General features: G+C 40.5%; 1 protein-coding gene across 14 annotated transcripts in view; it reads right to left on the reverse strand.

Moving 5' to 3' along the window:
* ATXN1 (ataxin 1) overlaps positions 1-26,161 on the reverse strand; it is a 226,991-nt gene that overhangs the window by 100,084 nt on the left and 100,746 nt on the right. The window contains exon 5 of one of the 14 annotated variants that reach the window (XM_081919377.1): positions 13,582-13,613. The exons of the other annotated variants lie outside the window; for them this stretch is intronic. The gene's annotated coding sequence lies outside the window, so the exon portion shown is untranslated. The remainder of the gene's footprint in view (positions 1-13,581; positions 13,614-26,161) is intronic. 14 annotated transcript variants of the gene reach the window in all.

Raw genomic sequence — 26,161 nt, forward strand, 5'->3', positions numbered from 1 at the left:
GCAGAACAAACAGGAATTGTTTATACAGATTATTCAGAAAATAGAGAGGGTATGCTTAAAAGAACCAGTCATGCCCTGCTTAAGAAGATTATGAGAAAGTGTTGATTGCTTTCTGCACACAAATACCGTATTAAGATCAGATGGTTGGCCTGTTGTCATGAGCCTAGAAGCAAGGCCAGACTTATTTGACCAATGCAGTTTAGTAAAGTGCTAATATTACACAAAACAAGTACGACAAGGCTGTATATTGTCTCCCTGCTTACTTAACTTATATGCAGAATTTATCATGCGAAAGGCTGGGCTGGATGAATCCCAAGCCAGAATTAAAGACTGCCGGAAGAAATCTCAACAACCTCAGATATGCAGATGACACAACCTTGATGGCAGAAAGTGAGGAGGAATTAAAGAACCTTTTAATGAGGGTGAAAGAGGAGAGCGCAAAATATGGTCTGAAGCTTAACATCAAAAAAACGAAGATCATGGCCACTGGGCCCAACACCTCCTGGCAAATAGAAGGGGAAGAAATGGAGACAGTGAGAGATTTTACTTTCTTGGGCTCCATGATCACTGCAGATGGTGACAGCAGTCACAAAATTAAAAGTCTTAGGTATTAGGGCCCCAAACTATTTAGGGCTTTAAAGGTAAGCAACAGCACTCTGAATAGGGCTCAGAAGTGAACAGGCAGCCAATGTAACACTTTCAGAATTGATGTAATACAATTCCACCCAGTTGAATCAATTAACATTCTAGCAGCTGCACTTTGCACTAATTGAAGCTTCCAAGTTGTCTTCAAGGTCAGTGCCAGCATGCAACATATTACAATAATTTAATTGGGAAATTACCAGACCATAGGCCTCTGAATCAACACTATCCCTTTCCAGGAAGAACTGCAGCTGGGGTACCTGCTTGAAGCTGAAAGAAGGCACTCTGCACCACTGTTTTTGGACTACAATTCCCATCATCCCTGACCACTGGTCTTGTTAGCGAGAGTTATAGTCGAAAACAGCTGGATACTTAAGTTTGTGAAACCCTGCTCTAGATAAACCATTAGTGTCCAACCCCTTCTGGTTCTAAAACTGACTTATATAGACACTTACAACATTTTCCCACTCCTAGGGTGCATGATCACATATGAACCAGAAGTATTTCATGAAGTACTTTACAGTGAGTTCCATGGCCACCAAAACTATTGAAGCAATCATAGGAATCACTGCAAGGCAAGCATGCATTGTTGGTTCACCTGGCAATTTCACACAACCACAGGGGCACATGTCCCCAAGCAGAATCCCTTGGACATCAATCTGTGGCAAAAATGACCATGCAAAGCGGCATGGCAGAAACATGGTAGATGTTGAGATTCATTCCAGCATGGCAACCTTTTCTAAAATACAGTAACTATGGTGTTTTTTATGTTTGTTTCAACTCAATGGCACTACCCATCTTCACATAAAAGAACATGACTGCTAATGGATCTCAAAGAAATGAACTGATAGGTTGTGACACTTTTTTCAAATCTGCACGTCAACCTGTTCAGAACATGACATGGAGGAATGTTGTTAAAATGACTTTTTTCCCTTTAGAAATAGCAGAGAGAGAAAGAACTTTAACAAAAAACATATCTATGTTGCATACAAATATATACGTGCTACATTTTCCTCCTAGCAGAAGTTGAACTTATTCCAAACTCAATGAAGGAATCTTTTTGTGAAAATATTAATGCAAAACCCATTAATCACTTCAGTTTCTCAGAAGCCATTCCAAAACAATTCTGATGGGATAAAAAACTTTGAAATGATATTATTCTGCCTACTCCCTTTATATTTATGTACAAAATGCATTTTCATTCAAAATAGAAGACAAAATTTTCAAATTCCTGTTCAAATGATCAGAGCTTCCAAATTTCTTTTTAGAGACATTTAGACATATTTATGAGGTGACAAGACTAAATGGAAGCTACACTGTACAAACAGAAGCCCAGGAGGCAAGCATAAGATTGGCTAGGCCGGGAGCCAATTCATATTAGAGATTCAAGAACTCACAATATCTCTTTAGTTACCAATGGGTCTTGAGCCAGAGAGCTTCACATAGTTCAAGCTGCAGGGTGCAAGACTCTTCTTTCCTACCAAGCAGATGGTCAGTGCTGAACAGAATTGGTCTGTTCCTAATGACCGAAGGAAGGATCCACTTGCAATCCCACACTCTAACACACTTCTTATCAAACAGATAATTAGCACCATCAATGTTGACAGTATGTACTCATAGACACAAACACACACAGAGACTCCACACACAACCCGTATCTACCACATTTTGCGTGCAGAGGACTCATCTAGAAGGGAAATCTGTTCATATATTGCCTATTTTGCTAGGTTAAATCTCTTTAAAAGTTGTCCTAGACCTTCTGACCTTTGTTCATCAAAGCTGGATGATTTGTAACCTCTCTTGAGAGGCCTAGAGACATTCCATGCATCTATGTACTCACCATGTCTGCCTGAATAATTTTCTTTCGAATGCTCTACTTTATTTTCAAATATATCTGTATTACATCTGATCTTTTGACCTGTAGGAGGAGGATAGTGAATATTCTCCAGGATTCTTTTTTAAGGTTTTCCATTAAAAAACAAAATTCCACCTTGGAATGTATTTACTTATGGAACCCCTATGGCTTTACAGTGGAACCTTGGTTCTCAAATTTAATCTGTTCTGGGAGTCTGTTCGACTCCTGAAACTGTTCAAAAACCAAGGCACGACTTCCAATTGGCTGCAGGAGCTTCCTGCACTCAATCAGAAACTGCGTTGGACATTTGGCTTCCGAAAAATGTTCGAAAACTGGAACACTTACTTCCGGGTTTTCGGTGTTCAGGAGCCAAAACATCCGAGTACCAAAGCATTCAAGAACCAAGGTACAATCGTTTTTTTTTTTTTAAAAAAATATTTATTTGGGTAATGTATATCCTGCCTTAAAGCGTGTATGAATTTTCAAGTTGTTCACAATTTAATACAGAGTCATAACTACACTTCAAAAAGTCAACAGTACACCACTAGATGAAATAGCAAACAAAATGTCAAATAAAATCCAATTTAAAAAACAAAACCACGGCGAAAGTTATATCATTAAGCTCCATCCCTTTTTTTTGTTTTGTTTTTTGTTTACTGATCTCTGGAACAGGTACAATGATACACGAGCAAAAAAGCAAAGTAACTGCAGTGATGTGCTTTACTGGATGCTTTTTATTTGAAAGAAACACTGCTGGTTTTCCATTAGTATTGCTAATACCTGCAGTACCACATACATCGCCAGTAACTACAGTGGTTAGCTGTAATTGTTACGTATAGGAGAATTCTATGCTACTCAAGAAGTGAGGCTACAGCAACAGTTACACAACAAACCCAGTGCTATTTTTCTAGATAAAGAGGTACCAGAACTCACCATAAGCCCCTTCCTCGTTCTCTTACAACAGCAATGATGCTCATCTGAAAGGTGCAGGAACTGGGTTCCTATTTTCCATAATTAATGCTTCAGCGCATTACTGGTCAGTGGCGTAGCTAGCTGCTTGGGCACCTGGGGGTGGAGTAAGCCAGGGCAGGGCGCGCTGCATGGAGGGCCGCCACCGCCTCCCCCACAGCTGTAGGGCGCATAAAAGGACCAAATTCTTTTGGTGTGTGTGCACAAGGTAGTTTTCCAGCATCTCAAAGTTCAAAATCAGTTAGTGTATGTACACATGTTGCAAGTCTGGTAACTTTACCCTAAAGCAACAGGAAGTCACAGCAATTTAGAATTGTTGCCTTGAAGGGTAGATCTAAAGGCAGATCATCACTGGCCAGGGTGAAACAGATACTCCAATCTGTGATTAAATATGAAAACTAGAAATGGTAATGAGTTCTGAAGTTATGGGGTTTTGTGCATGTGATGTAGAAGATGAAAAAAATTAATACTTAAGAAGATAAAATACTGGTTCTTCCCAACAATCCAAATGCTATCTTACTCAGTATGAAACGTATATTTTGAATGCTGATTGAATTGCCTGAACTTCATTCTTCTATTAACTGTTATCAGTATAAGGGCATTTTAGCTTTTAAGATGCTTGTTTTGTTCCTAGCGATTGGCCATGATGTTCAGTCATCTGATCTTTCTCAAGGTCAATGTCTTCAGTAACTTGATAAAGATTACATCATTCCCCTCTATCCATCTGTAGGGCAATTACATCACTGATCAATAATAGTGGTCTGTGCTTACTATTCGCATATTCATATTATAAGAGTGCATTAAAAACGTAAGTACTGCATTTACAAAAAGCAACATATGTGGCTCACAAATAATCCATTTCTTTTTCAAAAAGAGGTATTTTACAACAAGGTAAAAATTATTTTGCCATTTGTGAATAAATAGGCGTAAATATAAAACAGAATGCAGTTCGCTCAGAATGAATTGCCTATGGGCTTGCTTAATGATCCCAGGGATAATGAGAGTTATTTAAAAATATTAACAGGACTCAACCTTACACCAGGTTTATTTAGATGGGTGCGAGAATTCTGCAGCATTCCATCTGCAGTTCCTATTATAACTTTTTTAAAGAATTGTGGAACATGTATCTAATTCCATCCACATGAAAATTGTTCCCTTGCCTTAATGTATTAACATTTATACTGCAATAGAACATAACACTGCTGGATCTACCTGCTGGGCTGGTATGCAAACAAACCTGCCATGACTGTAATGAACGGCCAGTGATTAGTAGGATTTATCAGTGTGCTTCTGTGAGTAATCCCATGCTTACTCAGTCTCTTAGGTAGTTTTCTTCAAACCATTTACCAGATAATTTAAAGTAAGATTCTAGAGGGCTGTGGCCTTAGGAATCAAGTTCGCCTTTGACAAAATGTTTGAAACCAGTTTAGCATTACCCAGCCAACATTCTCACAGATGATGGGGTATAAAAGGTCAAGCTTTAGATTCTTTAAACATTCCCCTATGATGTCAGATTCTCCTCCCATTCCACAATGAAGCTTGCAGCTTCTTGACCCCAACCACAGCTTTCTTCAACCCACCTCCACAATAACCTGTTCATCACACCTTAGGGGCGTATCTTACTTTTCTCCCTTCAGTCACTCAGGCCCATTATAAAGGTGCAGAAATGGCACACACACTGCAGTCTCTTCCGGTTACTGCACATCTGCCAAGTGGAGAATTTCTTCTTTCACCATTTCCCTGTGGTAATATACCTGCCTGCACATGAAAGGCTAATAAGACAGGAAGAAGGTAAAGTTGAAATGGTTTGACTTGACATTGTACATTTTCATAGGAGGAAAACCTTTTACAAAGAACATTCAGATATATGATTGCCCTACCTGCAATCTAAAGTGGTAAAGTCCTCGAAGGTCTGTATCACATGTTCTACTTGCATATAAGATCTGTCCTCAATAATGTCTAAAGCTGGCTATTATACTTTCTGACAATCTACTTACTTGCTCACACCTTCAGGTTTATCAAAGCCAGGCAGGCAGAACCTTTGGTTCTCCAGATTTTGCTGAACCAAAACTTCCACCAATCCTGTCCACTGGCCATGCCTGCTGGGTCTGATGGGAGTTCAGGTCTCCCACACCTGGTCTAAGAACCCACCAATTGCAGATCCAAACCTCAAGTCATATTTTAGCTTTGCACAATAAAATAAAGTTGGGAGTGAGGAAATAACACAAATGCATTGGCAACAAGCCCCCTTTGCAAATATTTCAAACCAAATGCTCAGACTACTTTTTACACTGCTAGTAATTTAATATAAACTGGGAGGTTCTTTGACCCAACTTATGAAAGGCAAACTTCCAAAGCTTCAAGTGCATGTTCACCAAGATCTAGCAATAAAAGATGGAAACCATTTCCTCTAGACAAGTCCTTCTGAAATTAGAGCAAATGTATTCAGGACTATAGAAATGGAGCTAACTTCAGCTCCGGGGAAATTAATGTGAGATGTATCCTTCAGAACTTTATTTTAGCCCACAATGCTGCTGCTGCTGGTTGTTCCTTCTTCTTTAAAAAAAACCATATCAAAGTGAAAAGCAAGTTCCTCATAATTATAGGACATTATAAGGCAATTGCCACAAATAACCTGTCTGTGCAACATGTTGTATACTTCATAAAAGCAGCTAAATACGTTAAGTGCTACCTCCATTTCATGACTACTAGCTCTTTATCACTGTCTCAAACCCAGCAGTAGTCTGTGGAGGAGGAAACATGTCAGTGTAGCACATTTCAATCCTGGTACAAATGAATTTATTGTGCCTGCTCCTGAAAAGCAAACTGGTATCTTCCTCTAGAAGCCAAGCCTTACTTACGAGGTCTAACTATGTTTTCCTCCATCCCTGACATAGAAAGGAATACAACTGGAGGGATTTGTATCAAATAAAAAACTGCATCTAAATGAGAGATGAACTATTAAAAGATTAAGGATAAGGTCAGAAGAACAAAAACTTGAAACCAAAACGAGTGAAGTTAAATATTTGGGTTATCTCATGGCAAGTCGGCTCATCCCAGAGTCTGCTAGTTATTTCTGTCCTCTACATCCTTAAAGAGACCTTTAGTTGTCTGCCTCTCTCCTATAGCTCATCCTTTCTCACTTTTTTAAAAAAAGAAGTCTTTCAGAGAATTACATGGTTGTACAGAACACTTTTTAAAAATCTTCAGGGTCTTGCAGTCAATGGCTTGAACTGAAAAGTAATGACTTTAAAGTAATATTAAGAAGTATGGCAACTCTGTCTGTGGCGTTTGATCTGTAACAGCTATTTCACATGTGCAAGTTGTCACCCAGTGTGGATCTCAATGACTGATGATTTGTACTCAACGGCTGATCCTAGTGTGTAAACTAGCCCGAAAGGAACAGAAAATCCAAATAATTTCTGTATTTGGAACACAGCAGTAAGGAAACAGGGGCTCGTTAGCCAACCACCAATCATTGGTTTAATTTGGATTCCAGGCCCCTCATATTTTTGAGTACGATGATGGTTTATTCAGTACATATGGCTCCACTTCAAAGCAATGCAACAAATATGATGCAGCATCTATACCTATTCCCAATGCATTTCAGAGCAAATAGTGGAGGGTCAACTGCTAGTGAAATCAATTTCTCACACCCTGACATAGGCGCCGACTCCATGGGGCTTGAGGGGGCCCGAGCCCCCTCAAAAATTCGTTTGGGGGGGCTCCGCCCCCCCAATAATCTCCGGCGCCCCTCCAGCAGAGCGCCATCGCCGCCCCTCCCCCAGCCCAAAATGCACAGGGAGGGGCGGGCTGCATGCCTCCTGCCCTCCCTCCCGAGCAAAAGCTCCACCCAATTTCCTTTGGAGCTGATTAATAGGCGCAGCACGCTCTCCCCTATTCGCTCACGAGGAGGTGGCGCCACTTTATTTGCATATTCATGAGCTTATTTATTATTCATGAGCTTTCCCGGGCCCCCCCCCCCAATATTTTTTATAAGTCCGCGTCCCTGCACCCTGACTCCAGAAAACTTATAATCGAAATTCTGAATCCAATAGCCATATTCTGTATCTATGTGGTGCTAGGTAAAATCACAGAATACCAACAACTTTGGTAAGATCCAGAAAAGGGAAAGCTGTTGGGTGGGACTTCTTGGTGTGAGGTGGGTTAGTTTCATATATACACTGAGTTTCTGTGGTTATTCAATGGTGTTAATGGGAGTCTGGAGTGAGAGGCCAGATTGAAGGTGGGGATTCAAACCATCTATTTATTGTTGACAAAAGGAGTAGCTCCCTGCCCTTGCAGGGAGATGATTTTGTAACTATAGTACAGGGGTCAGCAACCCTTTTCAGCCGTGGGCCAGTCCACCGTCCCTCAGACCATGTGGTGGGCTGGACTATATGGGGGGGGGGAATGAACGCATTCCTATGCCCCACAAATAACCCAGAGATGCATTTTAAAGAAAAGGACACATTCTACTCATGTAAAAACACGCTGATTCCTGGACCGTCCGTGGGCCGGATTGAGAAGGTGATTGGGCCGCATCTGGCCCACGGGCCTTAGGTTGCCTACCTCTGCTCTAGTATATGATCAAGCTGTAGGAACTGAGTGCACTTTAATTTTTAACCTCTGTGAAAGAAGTGCTATGCACTTTATTTGTTAACACCGCCATGTACTAGCTTGCTGGTTAAATCACTCTTACTATCCGAATGCATTTGAAATGTTTATCACATCTGATTATGGTTTATTTTATTGTAACTAACATTTTGATGATTGAAAGTTTATTTTATAATCAATTTAATATGTTGTAATATCCATATTATCAGAAAGTTTTGCAATGAATTAGCAATGAGACAGTTATTGTGATGATGTACTTGATTTGTATTTTTGCTGTGAGACGTTTTAGCCACATTTACATGAAAAAGCAGCACACCAATTGAAATAATAAAATCAATCAATCAAACCATGGTACTGTTGAATGCTAGTAATGTCTTATTTCCCTCTGCTGTCACATATTTATCTAATTATCAAGCGTCAACCTTCCTCCTCCTTACATGTGTACAGGTAATCCTCCAGACAATTCTTTGTAGTACCCGAGGTCTTGTTAGAATCCCCAGATTTATGGATTTACTCTTATCAAAGAGGTAAGAGCTTACTGAAGCACCCATTTCAGAACAAAGTTGATGCAGCCACAAACTATCATTCAGCATTCACGATGTTCATAAAAATGATATATGTACAAACTGCATCACTTATGTGCAACTGGAATATGAAAGTCAGCTTTAACTCTATCCTATGATATGCTTGTAAGTAGACCCTCACAGGAATGAATGCTAACCATCAACCGCTCTGAACTATCTAGGAGCTTTCTACAAAACTGTCCATATATTTCTCTCTTCTTTCAAAATCCTTACAGTGTTGCTGATTTGCAACTATTTAAGAAGAACCAGTCCCAGAATATTTCAACTGTCACTAAAGGTGAACTTATCTCCAGCTCCATTCTTGAATAAGGAGCACCCCATGTGAGCTATAAAGCATGTTCAAAGTTAGTCAATGCGTTTTTGTGCACATGTAATTATGAGTTATTTGAAAGAGCTCTTATTTGCACGTCTTTATTCTACTTCCTAAGGCTCAAATTAATGAGAAGCAGGATTCATTCAGAAACCACTTTATCTTAGGCTTTGAACAAAAAAGGTGATTTTCATGTTGCTAATGAAGTATTCAGGCCAAGAATTAGCTTTTACATTTTTGAGGGTGCCAAGTATTTCTGAGACAAGTGAGATAAATTAAGTATCTGCGAGGGAGCAGAGCTAGTGCTGCAAAGGAAAAAAAAATGGCTTTAAAAATGAATATATAAATAGATTTCATAGAATCATACTTTTCATATAACCAATACCTGTTCAGGGTATTTCATGGGTTATTCATGATTGGAAAAAAGTGAATAAAATGCATACCAAAGTCAGAACAGACTGTTTTATCTGTCCGCATCAATTATGTTATAAGCCCTTCCTGAACAGGTTTAGGTGTCTTTTATGTCAGTGAGGGCTTGGGATCATAGCTTTACACGGTGGTATTAATAAAGTACGAACGTACAGGACAGCAGCATCACTGCTTGTCCATTCTGTGACTAGTCAGTTTGAATTGGTCCTTGCTTCAATGTGTTTAGGATTTAAAAATTGGGCCATGTACCCAAAGCACTCAAATAACTATGGCTTCATTATGTCACCTAAACCACCCCAATATCAGCAATAATACTTGAGAATTCCCCACCTGTAAAGATAAAGGAGATTAGTTGGAACTATGTCTCATATCAGGCCAAATTTATTATAGCTAAGCATCAGAGCCACTTTCAGACACAAAGCATGCCAAGTAATAAGGAAAAGTGGGTTGAAGTCAAATAAGGTTTACTTAGTGTATGTCCCATAGTTGGAGGGCCTGCTATGTAGTCAGATTTTTAACAGCTGTGTTATAGACCAATTTGATCTATGTGCTATACTCCTGCATGTACATCAATGGAGCAGACTGCATAAATTTGGCATTGAAAACCTTAGCTTCTGGCTATTTCCATCAGAGTTAAAAGCACCTGTACTGACCATAGATATGCAAGACACATCATATTCCAACTATTAGGACCAAACTAGTAAATTTGGTGCCAGATTTTAGTACGTTATGCTAGTGCAGCTCACTTTATGACAGAAAGAGAAACACATGCTGTTTTTTGGCTGCTAGGATTCTGAAGTGGAGAAACTCGTTAGTGCAAGCCTGGCAAAAGTCTGTAAGGAAACTGAAGGTGAGGAATACAGGGCAAGAGTAAGCTGATGAGACCCAAGATATAGGCTCATTTGGGTGCTCTGTGAGGAAAAAGGAATGCCTGAGGGGAATGGACTTTGGGGCTACACTAGGCAAGGATGCCAGGATGTCAGTGTCAACATGGATATTTGTATTTCATGGAGGATAAGGTTATCAATGGCTTCTAGCAAGGATGACTACATGCTATACTAAGCTTCGCACTAGTGGCCACTGTGGGAACCAGATGTTGGCCTAGATGAGACTTCAGCTTGATCCAGCAGGGTATGCGCGTATCAAAAACTGTTTCATGAATTACCACTGTTAAGAATGTAACTTATCACTGCCTGTACTTCTATGCATTTCATTTCCCCCTCCAACTTCATTTTCATTTTCCTCTGACTTCACTTTTTACAATCCTCCCACCCGACCATGTATGTACACCTGAAACACAAGATGATGCTTCATTTATTCAATGAAGTAGAGGCTGCAGTACATGTCATCAGAAATGTGTTGGTCTTTAAGGCACCACAAGCCTCTTCATTGCAAATGAAATAGTTATAGATGCATAGTAACCAAATGTTGACAAACTGACGAGAAGTATCAGATGTAAAATTTCACCCGATTAAAAATAAAATGAAGTGTTTGTGACAGCAGCTGATTTTACGAGAAAGAAATTGCAGTTTTAATTTAAAGCCAGGGCCAGTGTGTTCAAATCTTGATTCAAAGTAATTAAGCCTGGATAACTTAACTAAATCCTGTACCCTCAATACAAGCCTGAAACTAAGCTATTAGTGCCAACTCCTAAGCAGAACTCAGCTTCATTATGAGAAGGAATCAGATGTCGTGAATAAGGACGGACCATGACAGATGCTCCTAAGCGCTTAGGGAAGGCAACAAGCTGTACTGAAGAAAACTAGAACAGCTTCACAAGAATGTTAGAATTTTCATTAAGAACATTGGTCACAAAACGCAAGTGTCAATAAATTGACTACAGTGCGTTGACAATTCTGGGTAAGGAAATACTGTCATGAGAAAGAATGGAAAGGTATACACTAGAGAGTCTTTTTAAGTACACTATAGATAAAACAGGACAAATGAGATGAAACAGGATGATTTACAGGCCAAGCAAAATGCGTGCTTTAACAATGTCTTTCCTATACTCTGACAGCTTATAAATTAGCCTTGCAAATGTGTCTCCTCCGTTGCTCAACTCACCCATTTGTTTGCATTTTGCAAGGTAAGTGGTACAACGACCAATATAAAAATGAAAATCACATTTAAAACTGCTAGCACCTTTGCAAAGCTAAGCACAGTCCGGTATGGTTTCAAATTGGATGGGAATTCACATGTTGAGATTCCTGCAATGCATGGAGTTTGACTAGATCAGGGGTCGGCAACCCGCGGCTCCGGAGCCGCATGTGGCTCTTTTACACCTTTGCCGCGGCTCCGGGGCGGATACGCAGCTGCCACTGCCATCGCCAGCACCTGCCACACACAGGCACATCCACACGCAGGCGCGCTCCTTTTCGCCGTCGCGGCAGCCCACCCGCCCTCAGGCCCCGCGCCGCATGACGTCGACAGCCGCCCACCCAGGCCACGCTCTCCTCAGCCCCGCGCGCGAGGCACCTGAGGCGAGGGAGAGCGCGCGTGCTCGAGGGAAATGGCGGGGCGGGGGTTTTTTTTTGTGTGTGTGTGTGTGTGTAAGGGGTGGCGGTGGTGCTTCGGGATCCTTTTCCGTGCCTTGCTTCTGAGTGGCTGCCGAGTTGAGGGAGAGCACCTGAGGTGAACCACAAAATGGGCCCGCCCTCCCTGTCAGGGAGGAAGGGGTGAATTACGTCAGTGACGAGGAGGGGGTCCAGAGGTAGCCAGCAGGTGCCGTGATGCAGCATCTTGGCCTCAGAGAGAGGCGGGGGAGCACGAGAGCAATTGCAGAGGGAGGGGGGGCTGTTAGGCACCAAAATCCTGCATGTGGGATTTCCCCTGTTCTCTCGTGCCTATGCAATTCCTGCCCTTCTCCCTTCCCCCTCGAGATTTGCTGCAGAGACAAGCAAATGAAGAAGAAAGGGAAGAGTATTAGCTGACATGTCCCCGGATCCCATGGAAAGCACCACAGATTCCTTTGCTTACCAGCTCTTTTTATTTTAAGTTGGCTTCAAACCTGTAATTGTGTAGGTGTATGTATGTATACATATACACACATAAATATTCATATCTCTTCCCTCTCACCTTCCTTTCACCCAGTTTCTCTGGCACTGGTTTATAAATGCTGCTATGTAGAAATGATGAGAAAGTTGCACCAGCAAAAGGAATGGATATGTGCTGTTAGTAAAAAGAGAGGAAGTTGAACTGCAGGGAGGGACAGACACTTTTCTATGTATTAATTTGTATAATGCCCTCTATGCACATGGTGCTTTGCAAAAAATGGATATGAGAGGTACCATACCCCTCTTTGCTATCTGAAATAGACTCAGGGAAAAGAGAGGGAATGGGGGAAGGGGAAGAATGTGTGGTTATTTACATTTGGCTTGTTTTGCGGCCCCCAGGTTTTTTTCCCCTTCGGAAATGGGTCCAAGTTGCTCTTTCTGTCTTAAAGGTTGCAGACCCCAGGACTAGATCACCCTCGGGGGGGGGGTGTTGCTTCTAACGCTACAGTTCTACAATTCTATGATTTAGAAAGACACCCCCTCTATTTCTTGTGTCCTGCCCCCACCCCCCACAACAAATCAGCATTTTAGCATGGTTTAGCTATTTACACCTTGAACCTATGGATCTGTTTTAGTTGCAATGGTACAGTGGCAGTAAAAACCTATGGCTGGAAAGCAAGACAGAACTATATTGCTCCATGCTGCCTCCTAGGAAATAGCAGCCATGAACATGGTAGCTGAACAAGAGTTAGGAAGTTTTCGCTAGGCATTTACAAATGTGGTAGGGAGATGACACACTAACATCAGGCGAAATGACCCACAGTTTGCTATGGCCTCTGTGAACTTGTCCCTGCCTTGTTGAAACACACTGTGGTTAAAACTTAGCATTATGTCTGAATGCAGATATCGCCTCTATGCAGTAGTCTGTATAATTGCACTTTTTTTACCCAGTTTCATATTGAAACTTTACTAGCTCTTCTTCAACAGGCTTTGCTTATTATAAACAAGTAAATAATTCAAGGGCATAGTTTTTCCAACACAGCACAAGTGGAAAGGTTTTCCTTTGCAATTGTTAGCTCCAAATAAAAACAAAGGGAAGTTCAACTGCATCTTCAATGAAGAGACTTTTGATAAATTACTGTAAACACTACACACAAGCCACTTCAAAAATTCTAGACGTACCTTTTTGCCGGCCCAAGTCATCTCCCATAATTCTAAAATAAAAATATAGTTTATACTGGATTGCTCTAGGGAAGATCATCCTTTACACTCACATCCACCCACCCACACACACTTTATTGTTGCTGGTGGATTGCATCTGCAGATAATACAGTATATTAGTCTTTTTAAAGGATTTGGACTGAAACAAACTATGATTCCTGTTCTGGATGAAATGGATAAAATGGTATGTCTGGGATCATGGTTGGTTTCTCCTCTGAACTAGCAGAAAGTAGTAAAGTGGGGATGATTGGCATGTGACAGTAAACCACGGTTTATGGCTTACCAAGATGCGTGAATGGCAGCTACTCTCTCTCTAAACCTCAGCCCCTTGGGACAATAATTGTTTATGTCAGTTGTAGAATTGCAACAAGATAATGTATGCAAAGCACTCTGAATATTCAAAAGCTGCAGCCAGGTGCAGAACACTGAAGCCAATTCATTGAGTGTAACACCTGGATGAGCACATGCAGTACTATGTCTGTGCTGAGGAACTACACTGGCTGCTGTTCAGCTACCATGTTCAAAGTTTTGTCAGTGACATATATAATCTTGGCACTACCTTACTTGGAAGGCTGCTCAACTGCTTGGGTCATAGAGGAAACACTCCTGGTGGTGCTGTACCCTACAGATTGTTGTAAGGCAAGCAAGCATTTTCTATGATTGCCCTTGTCGTCTGGATCCCTCTTCCACTCAATTAGCAAGTTGCCATCAGTTATGCCTCCTGAAAATGTATTTTTTTGTCTAAGCCTTTTCCGATACCTAAGGTTGGATTTTTTAGCTCCATATCTTTGCACTTCGGTCACTGTTTTTTATTAGTTATGTTTTTATGATGTGTAACAATTTTGTAGCATGTTGGGGGCTTTTTTGGTATGCTGTAGGCAGCTTAGATTTTTTTAAAAAATGTTAAGCCATCCATAAATTTTCTAAATAAAGACTTTATATATAAAAATAATTTTAAAATTACATTTTAGATAATATGCACCAGTTACTAACAGATACATTAATCAGGTCTGATTTTGAACATTAGCCATTAAAAACATTAATTACTGTATGTTGATAAAGCAGTTGCATTAATTTGCCAAAATATCAATTACAGTAGCAGCTTGTGTGGTGGGGTGGAACTGCTCTGCAGTCCCTGAAGCTTATCTGGGTTGGGGCAGGGTGATGGCAAAGTCATAGCAACACGGACACACCAGGAGAGCCAATCCATTGTGCCATACTGCACCAGCTACTATGGATCAATTACATCTGTTTCCACCATAACTCCCAAAAAATAGCAGAAGGAATACTGGACATGAAGATCCTTGTCATAAGAACTAGCATTTGTTCCAACTGTAAAAGCACCAGCTTGTTCATTTTTGTCCTCAACTCAGTAGATTTAAGGATCACAGATTTAAACTGCATCTTATTTTCCAGAAACAGTAAAAATGAAATTCAGCTACAGTTAATCTCTCTCATTAGCTAATTTTACCTGTTAGCTAGAATTTGCAAAACAGTCTCTCATTTATTGTAATAGTAGACCTACAATAACTTTTAAAAGCAAAGACTCTGACAGCGTAATCCTATTTATGTCTACTCAAAAGTAAGTCCCACTACTGAATTGGACCTACTCCAAGTTAGGTATACAGGTTGCAGTCTGAACAGCTTTCTTGACACCTATTGGAATCTCATGAATTCCCTCTCTTAGCCAAAGTATACTAAGGGTGGAATTCAATATTGAACTATTACGATTCTTCTGTCAGCGCAAGCATTTCTGCTTGCCAGAGGAAACCATCTCCTTCCTCCTCCACCCACACACTATTCTAGGGGTTCTCCTGACCTTGCAGAGCAGATCTGGGGGAGGCACAAGTAATGGAGAGGGAGGGAATCCTTATGATAACCATTCAGCTAGTGTGAGTCCTTGTGATGGCTTCTGATAGTTCACTAGGTTAGTTGAATCTGGCCCATACTTTATTATTTATATAGCTATTTATGTAAATGTATATAGCTGCCCAACAAAAAAAAAAAAGTTCCCTGGGCAGCTAATAAGACAATATTTTAAATACAATCTATAATCATTATAATTGACATGGGGAATCTGTGGCTTCCAGATACTGTTGGACAACAGCTTCCATCAATCCCAATCAGAACGTCTGTCCGGGATGATGGATGTTGTAGTCCAGAAAGTTCTGTAGGGCCACAGATTCCTCATTTCTGATACAATCATCAACAAATAATAGACAGCAAAAAAAAAATCCATTTTCTTGCAACAAAGACAACATATACAGTGTACAGTCTGAATGAATCTACACTAGGTCACAACAGTCTAAGATAAATTTGAACACAGTTTTAAAAACTGGGAACTGGGTGAATTAAAAAAGGTCTCCACTTTAAGCAGAGGTTGGATGCTCATCTGTCATGGATGCTTTTGTTGAGATTCCTGAATTGCAGGGGGTTGAAATAGATGATCCTTGGGGTCCTGTCCAATTCTATGGTTCTATACTGCTGAAAAAGGCCAAGAAAAGTGTTAAGTGAGCCTGTCGGGGGACGTTATTCCACAGCCAGAGTGCCACCACCAGAAAGGCCCTCTCAGTGGTAGTCTCTCTCCTCACCACTGGGTGAAGGCACATGAAGCAGGGCCTTAAAAGAGGATCTTAAGGTTCAAGTAGGTATGGAGATGGTATTTCAGGAAACCTGATCCCAAGCTGTTCAGAGTTTTTAGGTTAACTTATACCTAATGCCAGAACTATAAATTGGGGCCAGAAGCAATCTGAGAGCTAATATGTTCCAAAGAAGCAGAAACCTAAAATATGTTCCAATTAGTTTTTGTGCTACTTTATATTATTAAACAAGTAAATGCAAATTCCTGATGCCATCACAAAATTTAAAAGGCACACACGCTTCTCCACACACACATATACTAATCACCACATCATGCACTCTATTTTTAAGAGTAAAACACTGTAGAAAGGAATTTTATTTTTATACTCACATGCCACCCACTTCTAATTAACATCAATCTGTCTTCTGTGAACAGTACATGTTGCAAATATGCGTGGCCTTGTCTACACTAGGGTATTTTGGCAAAATGTTCTGCAGTGTCGCTAAAAATTGATGCTGTTTTACCCACTGCTGCAGACACTAAATTAGGAAATGCACAAATCCTCATTCATATATGGTATTGTGGATTAGCAATAAGATGGTTCTACCTTTCTGGTATTGTTTATACTTACGGACACAATCCTATTGTGATGGTCCCCTGCCCCCTTCCAGGCGCAAGTGCCTCTCAGCACTAGCTGGCTATTTTCAAGAAAAGAGCAAAATAAATGCATAGTGATTTATACGTTGCTGGTCCAAACGCAAAGGAGGCAGTAGCTAAAAGTACCAAGAGGACACCCTAAAGAGTTTCATCAGGGGGAACAGAACCACGCTGTGTGGCAGAGACCAAGACTGAACTGCACACTATTTGTTAATATGACAAAGGAGGTACTTGCAGGCTCTTGCACTCTTATGTTGGGTGCCATGAAGTACAGGAGCAAGGAAGAGCTTAGTCACGTGTCCAAAAAAGAATTTCAAGCAGAGATTCCGAGTCAGTGTAGATGGAGTGCTAGAGCTGGATTGTGGAGTCCCAGTTGCAAATCCTTGCTCAGCCATGAAGCTCACTGGGTGATCTTAGGTCAGTCTCTATCACTGGCGTGGTGTGCTTTGCCAGTACCTGGGGCTGATAGGCTGGAACAAATGGGCAACAGCTTGGCAACCTACCTGAGTGGCAGTTGTGGTGTCCTGTGAGCATTGAGCACGGCGGAGAGTGGGACAGGTGATTGGCAGGAGCGAGTATCTTTCTAAAATCCATGCAAGGCACCCTGGCAACCGGCCATTGCCCAAATCTGATCCTCAGTCTGCCCACACAAACACTGGGTGATTTTCTGTGTGAGGGGCAGGGTGCACTATTTATTATTTATTATTACTACTTCCTTTTTTTCTTTTGTAATTTTGTGCCCCTAAGAATTTTGCACCCAGGGCAACTGCCCCATGGCCCCACCCACATTATGCCACTGGTCTCTATGTCTCTCTCTCTCTGTCTCTGTCTCTCTCTTCCAGTCCAATTTACCTCACAGTTTTCCTGTGAGGATAAAAGATAAAATAGGGAAAACACATGTTTACTTCCCTGAATGGATGAAGCGTGAAATATCAACATCTCAGATAGAAATATCTGATTCTGAGTATACCTTTAAATCACCACACACACACACACAATTTAAAACAGTACAAGTTAACAAGGTAGCTTTGCTACGCTGCAAAATCACCAACTTTTGTACTAGAAGAACATTTACAGGAACAGCCAGCTTAGTGGTTTATTATTACCTAGTAAATACCATAACCGACTCCAGATGTTGACCTTGACTTAAAAGCATTCAGGCCGCACCTCTTTACATGCACACTTCCACAGAAGAAGTAACTAGTACTGTATCCCACCAAACATTGTTTAGACTTGGATGCTTTAAAGCAGAGAATCTCAGTCTGTCATATTTTGCTTCCCAAATGAAGACGGGAAAACTATGCTCTCTTAAACTTCACCCACTTCAAAATTTTAGCACTGTGATGTTCATTCCAGACTAGGGAAAGGCAGGCCTTGTTGATCTTGTAAACAGAGCATAGATTCCTAAGCAGATCCAGTTTAGAGGATTGTTTTCTAGCAGCCTTGATGAATTACCCATTTTGGTTTCACAATGTGCACCCAATGAAATCATTCCATGTGTGAGCCCTTGGACTCAAAGCCTTACATACAGAATGACCCAAACCCCAATGAACTAAAAAAAAATAAACCCTGGAAAATATCAAGGGCTTTCCCACTGGAAAGAAAACATGGGCCATCTGGCATTAATAGCCTTTAGCCTTTTTAATTTTTCCCACTGATTTTTTTGATCTTCATTTGAAAGATTGCTGACTCGAGTTAGTAATGATGGTAAACTGCAGTAAAAAGCAACTGAGTCACTTTTACTATTTGGTGTAGTAAATTTCAAATTTCCTCAATTAACATGCATATACTGTATAATGCCTACCGACATACACACACTCATATTCCATTAACTTAGTTTTACATGGTTGCTGCACTATTTATATTAGAGAAATTTGGGACACTTGGATCTATTCTCTTTCTACATTTTGTACAAGATATAAAGAAAGATTACTAAAAACAAAAGTAAAAAATATTAAGACCATCAGATAAGACTTGTAAATAGGCATTCTCCGAGTCTCTTGTTGCAAGTATGAATTTCTTCCCAGTGATTAGGTAAAGAATGTCTATGAAATATGGCTCCACATCCCCCTGCCTTCCCATATGAGGGAGGGATCACAGAATAAAATGTTACAGGCTAGTAACTTTGGCTGACTTGGTATTGTAAGTTAGCCAAAGTTACTATAACCCAGGCTTCCTCAACCTTGGCCCTCCAGAAGTTTGAGACTACAATTCCCGTCATCCCTGACTGGTCCTGCTAGCTAGGGATCATGGGAGTTGTAGGTCAAAAACATCTGCAGGGCCGAGGTTGAGGAAGCCTGCTATAACCCATAATATTTTATTTTGTTTGCCTGCCCACATGCAAAGGCAAGATATATAAGATATATAAGCTTATATAGCTTATCTTAAAACTGAGTTGCAGTTGCCTATTCGCCAGGGGGTTGGAATAGATGCTACTCAGGGCCTTAACCCTTCCAACCAGGGTTTTTTTCCAGGGCTAACACACAGGAATCAGTTCTGGCACCTCTAAGAGAATGAGGGAGGCACTTACAGTGAGTTCCAGCACCTATTTTTCTAGAAAAATAGCCATGCTTCCAACAACACAGTTCTATGATTCTATGATCTCAACTACATTGTTTGATTGTAGCTTGCTCTTACAACAATTCACTTGTCTCAGTATGCAAGAAGGAGAAACACACCCAGTAGAAATGGTATTGACTATGGACTAACTGTGGTCACCAGCATGGCATCCAGAAATCTTGACAAATGGAGTTGCAATCGGACCTGCGCCAGAAGCAAAATGCACCTGGTGAATTTTGAACACTGATGGCAAGGGAGACAGAAACAGGCTATCAGGGAGTTTCACTTCATCTCTTCCTGAATCCCACTCCCCCCCCCAAAAAAACCCACAAAACCACTAGTATAATTTGTCCTGTCCAGTGTGATGTACTGTATATGCTACTTGCTTAATACTTTTTTTTGGGGGGGGGGGACAGTAATACAGCAGTGTGCAGAGCTCTTGGAATATCTGGAATAAAAGTGCATATGCCCCCATTGCCTCTTCTCCGCGATAAAATACAATTTCATTAGAACTTCATTAGGTTTACTAAGTCTGCCAAATCTATCCCCACAAGGACAGCAGCACTTTGCATACTACAGTGGCACTCTTCTCCGATTCTTTCGCTTCTCTCATTTGCATCAGGCACTTCCTTCAAGCTCAGGAAGTCATTTTCTAAGGTGGAAAGTACAGCTGCTTGTGGTTCCTGCATATGCAAGAACTGCCATTGACTGTTCAGACAACCTCTGCCTGGTTGTAAGAAGTACACCTCAAAAAACCCTCCCCACCTACAGGGCTTCTTATTTGGAATGCTACTAGGATAACAACACAAATTAAACAAATACAAAATAAGCTTGCACAAACTGATGTTTCTCCCAGTGTGGACTCCTCAGATTTAGACTTCGGTGTAACCATTTCACTCAAATTGAAGATGATGTAGCACTAAAGTATGTGGTCTATCAAACAGCCCAACTCCCACAGCTTACTATAGGAAGAGATATTATTCCAAATGGGCAAAATTGATATACTCCCCGGTTGTTACGGAACTTCAGTGAGAACGAGAGCAGGAAACAGCAGGAGCTGGAATCAGAGTACTAGAATTAGTATGGCCAGCAATTCACTCTAAGAGAGGAGAAATAGACACATTTTCCCTCTAAGAAGCTAATTAAAGAGGTAACTAACAACAAGGGGGAGAGAGAATGAAAATTGTACTAGTGCCTAAATTTGGATTTTCCCCTATTCTGAGTAAAACTGTGCTCACCTTACTGAAGCAGGCATAGAGCAGCTCTGAGAAATTAATGACTTGGCAGAAGTCTACCACTGGCAGCAGCTCCCTAATCCCAACTCATTTATCTTCCTTCCACCTGGGCAATAGCTGCTGGTCTTATTCCTCAGAAAACCTCTTTTCGAAGAGGACAAATGGGAGATCAGGCTACAAGTTTGAATGTGCTGATAATGGATCTACAAAGTCCAATGTAGGGAATATTATGTTTTCTGCTTCTAGTTTCATTGTAATTTTAAACACAAGTGTACATATGGAAGGGCTTCTTATTTGAAATAAAAAGTAGACTTATTCCCCCCCCCTCAAGTAAAATGTCCCCCACCCTTTTAATGGCAACAGCACACAAAAATAAGATACCTAGAAGCAACAAGTGATCCATGGGAAAGAAAAAAAGCCGGGGTAGGAATTTAGTCCAAATCAATGACACCTGCAAATTTACACCAACAGCTGAAAGATTACCACTAATTTATGAACTAAGCAAGCAAATATACATTAAATGAACATTATAATTGATATCTTAGAGTAGTAGTTCTCAAAAAAAGTTCTCTGGGCTTGCGCCGCATCAAATTTTCTACCAATAAGAAATACATTGGAAAGCAAAAAGAAACAACTCCTAGAAGTGCTTGATTTATAACATATAACACAACTACTTTATAATATGAACATGGGACATCTGGAATGTATACAACAACGCAGCTACATAGGGGCATGAATCATTCCAAAAATATAATACTCATTGTCCTTGAATATTCCCGTTACTCTTGTCATCCTCTCCTGCCACACCAGTGTGGCACGCCACATCCTTTGAGATCTGCTTTCTTATAGGTTGTTGTTTGCAATTACCATATGACAACTAAAACGTCCACAGCTAAAAAATGTACACTCATAAAATGTATGTACTTAAAAAAACAACTAATCAGTCCTGTATATAAGCAAAGGATGCAAACCTTGTATAGCACTTTACTAGTCTGCAGTGCATACACAATACAGCAAGTTCTCTCACACACAATCCAAATCTTCCAGAATGGTATTATGAGAGAAAGGAAGTGGCACAAATCCCATACATTCACAATTATGACACATGGGCAATTAAAGATTACTATCCCAGTATGAACAGGCTTCTTTAAATTTTCCTTTTCATTGCCGAGTCCTGGAGCCCAATTCATAACTTATCTTAATTATCTCAATCATTGAGCTACAACCTTTTTTTAAAAAAATGAAAATCACTCTGACAGTTCTGATTTAGTGTAGCACAGGGGCTGGAAATCTGTGGCCCTCCAGATGCTATTGGACTACAATTTCCATCATCCCTGATCACTGCCCATGCTGGCTGAAGCTGATGGGAGTTGGAGTCCTGGTAGCTCTGGAGAGCCATATATTTCCCATCACAGATGTAGTAGTTCATAATGGCATGAGGTACAAGCTACATGCCCTGGGTTACATCTCAACAGTCATGAATTTACTGGATAGCTTTAGGTATTCAGTACTCCAGACTTTTAGTGCAAGCCGGTGCATGTTTACTTGGACGTAAGTCCCACAGTACTGATTGATCGCTATCTAGTAATTATAGGTAGGATTGCAGCCTTAGCTGCCAATTTTAACATCAACAGTTTACTTATACTCTCCATTTCCATGTTAAATGGTGCCTTAGAACAGCTCACAATAACAGTGCACAAGAGGGGAAAATCAACATGGTGCCCTGCATAGCTTTTGGTCTACAACTCCTATAATCTCTTACCAGTGGCTGTGCTGGCTGGGGCTGATGGGGAGTTGTAATCCTAAAACATGGGGGGGGGGCACTGTGTTGGCTACCTATGGAGAACCACCACAATACATACAAGGCATACATATAACATTCCAGTACAACATTTATATATTTAGTGATTTCTAGCCTGCCTGCCTAGTGCCTATGCACTACCCAATTCATTAATGATTCCATTCAAAACATAATCAGCAAAATATAAACAAACATAAAATGAACATTTCAAAAGGCCCATCAAAACATTTCATAATGATAAATTCCAAAACTGCAATGAGACTGGAATAAGAATCCACAACAGAACCCTGCAATAATTTCAAAAGCAACAAAATAAAGTGTTAACAGACAATAAGCCCCATCTGTAATCTAGTGATAGTTGTCCTGTAATATTCTAAGTTGCAACTGAAAGCTATAAGCAAAAGCAGGCGTGTATCTAACTCCAATTACAATCGTTTCATATTCAGGAATTTCTGATTTTTCACAATTAGTCAAGACCACTTAATTTCAGAGCTAACCACAAAAGAATCCCTTATGCAGTTATTTCGGTCCGCCACCCAGTTGCAAATTGAGCAACTGGCACCAAAGAGGAATAAAGAACTGTTTCTACCGTCGAGCTGAGAAATATTCAGTTCAGTATTTCACTATGCAAAGACACGTTGAGATAAGGATCACAGCAAGAGATTCACTGAAAATGGAAAATGTTAGCACAATTTTCCATTAGAGTGGACAATATATAGAGTTACACACACACACACACACACACACACACACACACACACACTTTTCTTCTCACTTTGTTGCAGCTCCCTACCCCCTGTGCACCCTTGAGAGCAGACTGAGGTTGCATGGGGAGAGTAGAGGAAGGGGAAGTCCTGTAGATTTCTCCATGTGCTGGGCTGGATACAACCCACAGCACTAGGCCCCCAAGGTATTTCATTTCCAGCTATCCCAGGGGTCAGCAACCTGCGGCCCACAGGAGCAGTTTAACTGGCCCACGAGCCACCCCTGATCTGGCCCACGAAGACATCTCCGCGGGACTTGACCGGCCCAGGCAGGTAAAACCTTGCTGACCCAATTGATCTTAAAAAGTTCTCTAGGTTTACTGTCAAAATAATGAAGTTTTTAAAATGTGGTGATAAATGAATTAAAGAGTAGAAACAAGTTCCACATCACTCTGCATTTCAACTCATACAGGTTTTTAAAATCACTATCAAAACATTCACATATCACAACTTTCCCATGCCAGATAAAGAATTTCTGAATAGAAATGGTGTGTTGCATACATGCAACTTGCCTTTAGCTGCAATATTGTGCCTGACATTCAGTTAAGAAAATATATAGTTTAGACGTGCTATATTTTTGCTCATGATATTTTTTTCATTCATTTAAAATAATCAATCACTAAAACTTTTTTTAAAAACTGTGATGCTACAGACTCTTGTTATATGGATAGCTGTTCATTAATGAAAACATTTGTACCTCACCTTTCCTTTAAGAAGCTCAGGATGGCAATTATGTGACTCCCCGTACAACTACCCTGTGAAGCCGATTAGGCTGAGACACGATGATCCAAAGTCACCCTGTGGGCTTCAGAACTCAGTGGTAATTTGTACCCTAGTTTGTCAGGTCCTACTAGTCCAACTCTCTAACCATTACACTACTCTGGTGCCCAAGTTAAGGAAAGCTGGAAGGAAAATATGTCCATTTTGAGCACGGTATCCAGTGTTTTGTGGTGAGACAATTAAAAGCAATGCTGGAAAGTTAGAATTCACATCTTCACTCCCTGGAAACAAAACAACTCAGCTTGTCTGGTAAGAATTCTTCTTTTCCCCAGGCTAGCTGCCACCTCTATAGGATGCATATGGTTCTACACCAATAAGGGGTGGTGAGAATAACTCTTTCATACTTGATCTGAAAGTGATGAAACAGCCAACTCCCAAACTTCATTTCCCAGACAAAAGAGATGAGTCAGAAAGAACCACAAGACAACTTATCAGGCAGATCCTCATACCATAAAGCAATTCATGAAAGACTAGCCTTGTTTATTTAAGGCCAGATGTTAACCAAATCACAAAATTTACAAGGATCTGAAACACTCTCACCAACATTTTAGATGTGGCAATAATGGAATACAATAGTATGCACAAACATTATAACATGAGAAACTATTGGACCAAGCCACTGTTGACTGTTCATGTGGAATAGCTAACATCACATTAACACATTCTAGCAACTTTTCGCAAGAAGTGCAAGAACTGGAAGGATCAATGCACATCCTTTACACATCCACATATACTCAATACATATGTGCTCCAACCCAGAAAGTCAAACTGTAAGGCAGAGCTTTCCAAACTTTTCATGTTGGTTGACACAGTTTTTAGACATACATCATTTTGTGACACAGTAATTCAGTTTTACTAGCAAACCAGAGGTTAACTAACACCTTTCCAACCCTGGGAGAAGCACAGGGAGTGTTTGTGCGATACACCTACACACTGCAGCCGACACACCAGAGTGTCATGACACACAGTTTGGAAAGCTCTGCTGTAAAGCCTTTGCAGCTAACGTTTGATGACCCAGTCACCTTAATTATTATTACCTGTTGTTGTTTCAAATTATGGTTTATAGTGTTCACTGCCTTGATAATATGGCAGTACAGAAATGTTCTTACAAATAATAAATAAATAAATCAGCAGAGTTGGGTGAAGCAACCACCCAACAAATGCCTCTAGGCTCAAGGAAGCTGTGGCTTTTGTGTCACAGCAAGGAGCTACTAGAGGAGCAAATCCTGGTGCACATCTGCACAACTAAATGTGCTTTTTGGATTGAAGCTATGGATTCTTTAGGGAATGATACCTTTCCTGCCAAATGGAACAACATATTTACCAACTTTTCATTTCTACCAGCTGTTCTTTGTAGTTCTCACCATTTTTTCCTTTCAATCAACTCTACATCAATACTCTGCATGTTTCATATTCCAAGGGTACACACACTCTCAAATACAGAGTTTTGCCTACCATACTGCATTGCCAGTTTTAAATCAGTTAAGATCCAGATCCTGCAGGAAGCACTTTAATCCTTCTTCAATTGAAATGCCAATGAATCTCACACCACTCCCAGCAGGCTCATAGCCAAAGCTAGTAAAGGGCTTTGTGGCACTTTAGAATTAAAATAGCTACAGTTTAAGTCTGTAAAGGGTATTGTTATCCTGGAATTAGCTCTATCAGAGTACTAAGTGAGCAATGAGAAGATAGGGAGTGCATCTGAGTTCAAACACTGGAGAAAACAGCAACAAATAGACTAAAAAAAACCCTATTACAGTTAATAATCTCAAAATTCACCAGGATGAATATGTCTTTTAAAGTATTATTCTTCTGTTAAGAACTACATGGCTGACAAGGCAAACATATTAAGAAGAGATATGTAAATGAATTTAGCCAGTCTCCATCAGTGCTTTTAGTTCAGGCATTTTCTAGAACTACACAAGAACATAAGATATACTTACAAATATGGCAACTATCATTACTATCCCACAAAAAATTGCACTAGTCTGCAGGATTACACGTTTCCACATTTGTGCCTGCCTCTCCAATAATTTTTTTTAAAAGCTTACTTGCCTAGTCAACTTTTACACAACTATTTACCACAGGCAACGAGCACATTGCTATTTACAAGCCTCTGATGAAAAGTTACAAGCAAACATACACCTTGGAAAGCATTACTTAA

This window comes from Podarcis melisellensis (assembly GCF_964234715.1).
Source record: "Podarcis melisellensis genome assembly, chromosome: 7".
Classification (NCBI taxonomy): Eukaryota; Metazoa; Chordata; class Lepidosauria; order Squamata; family Lacertidae; genus Podarcis; species Podarcis melisellensis.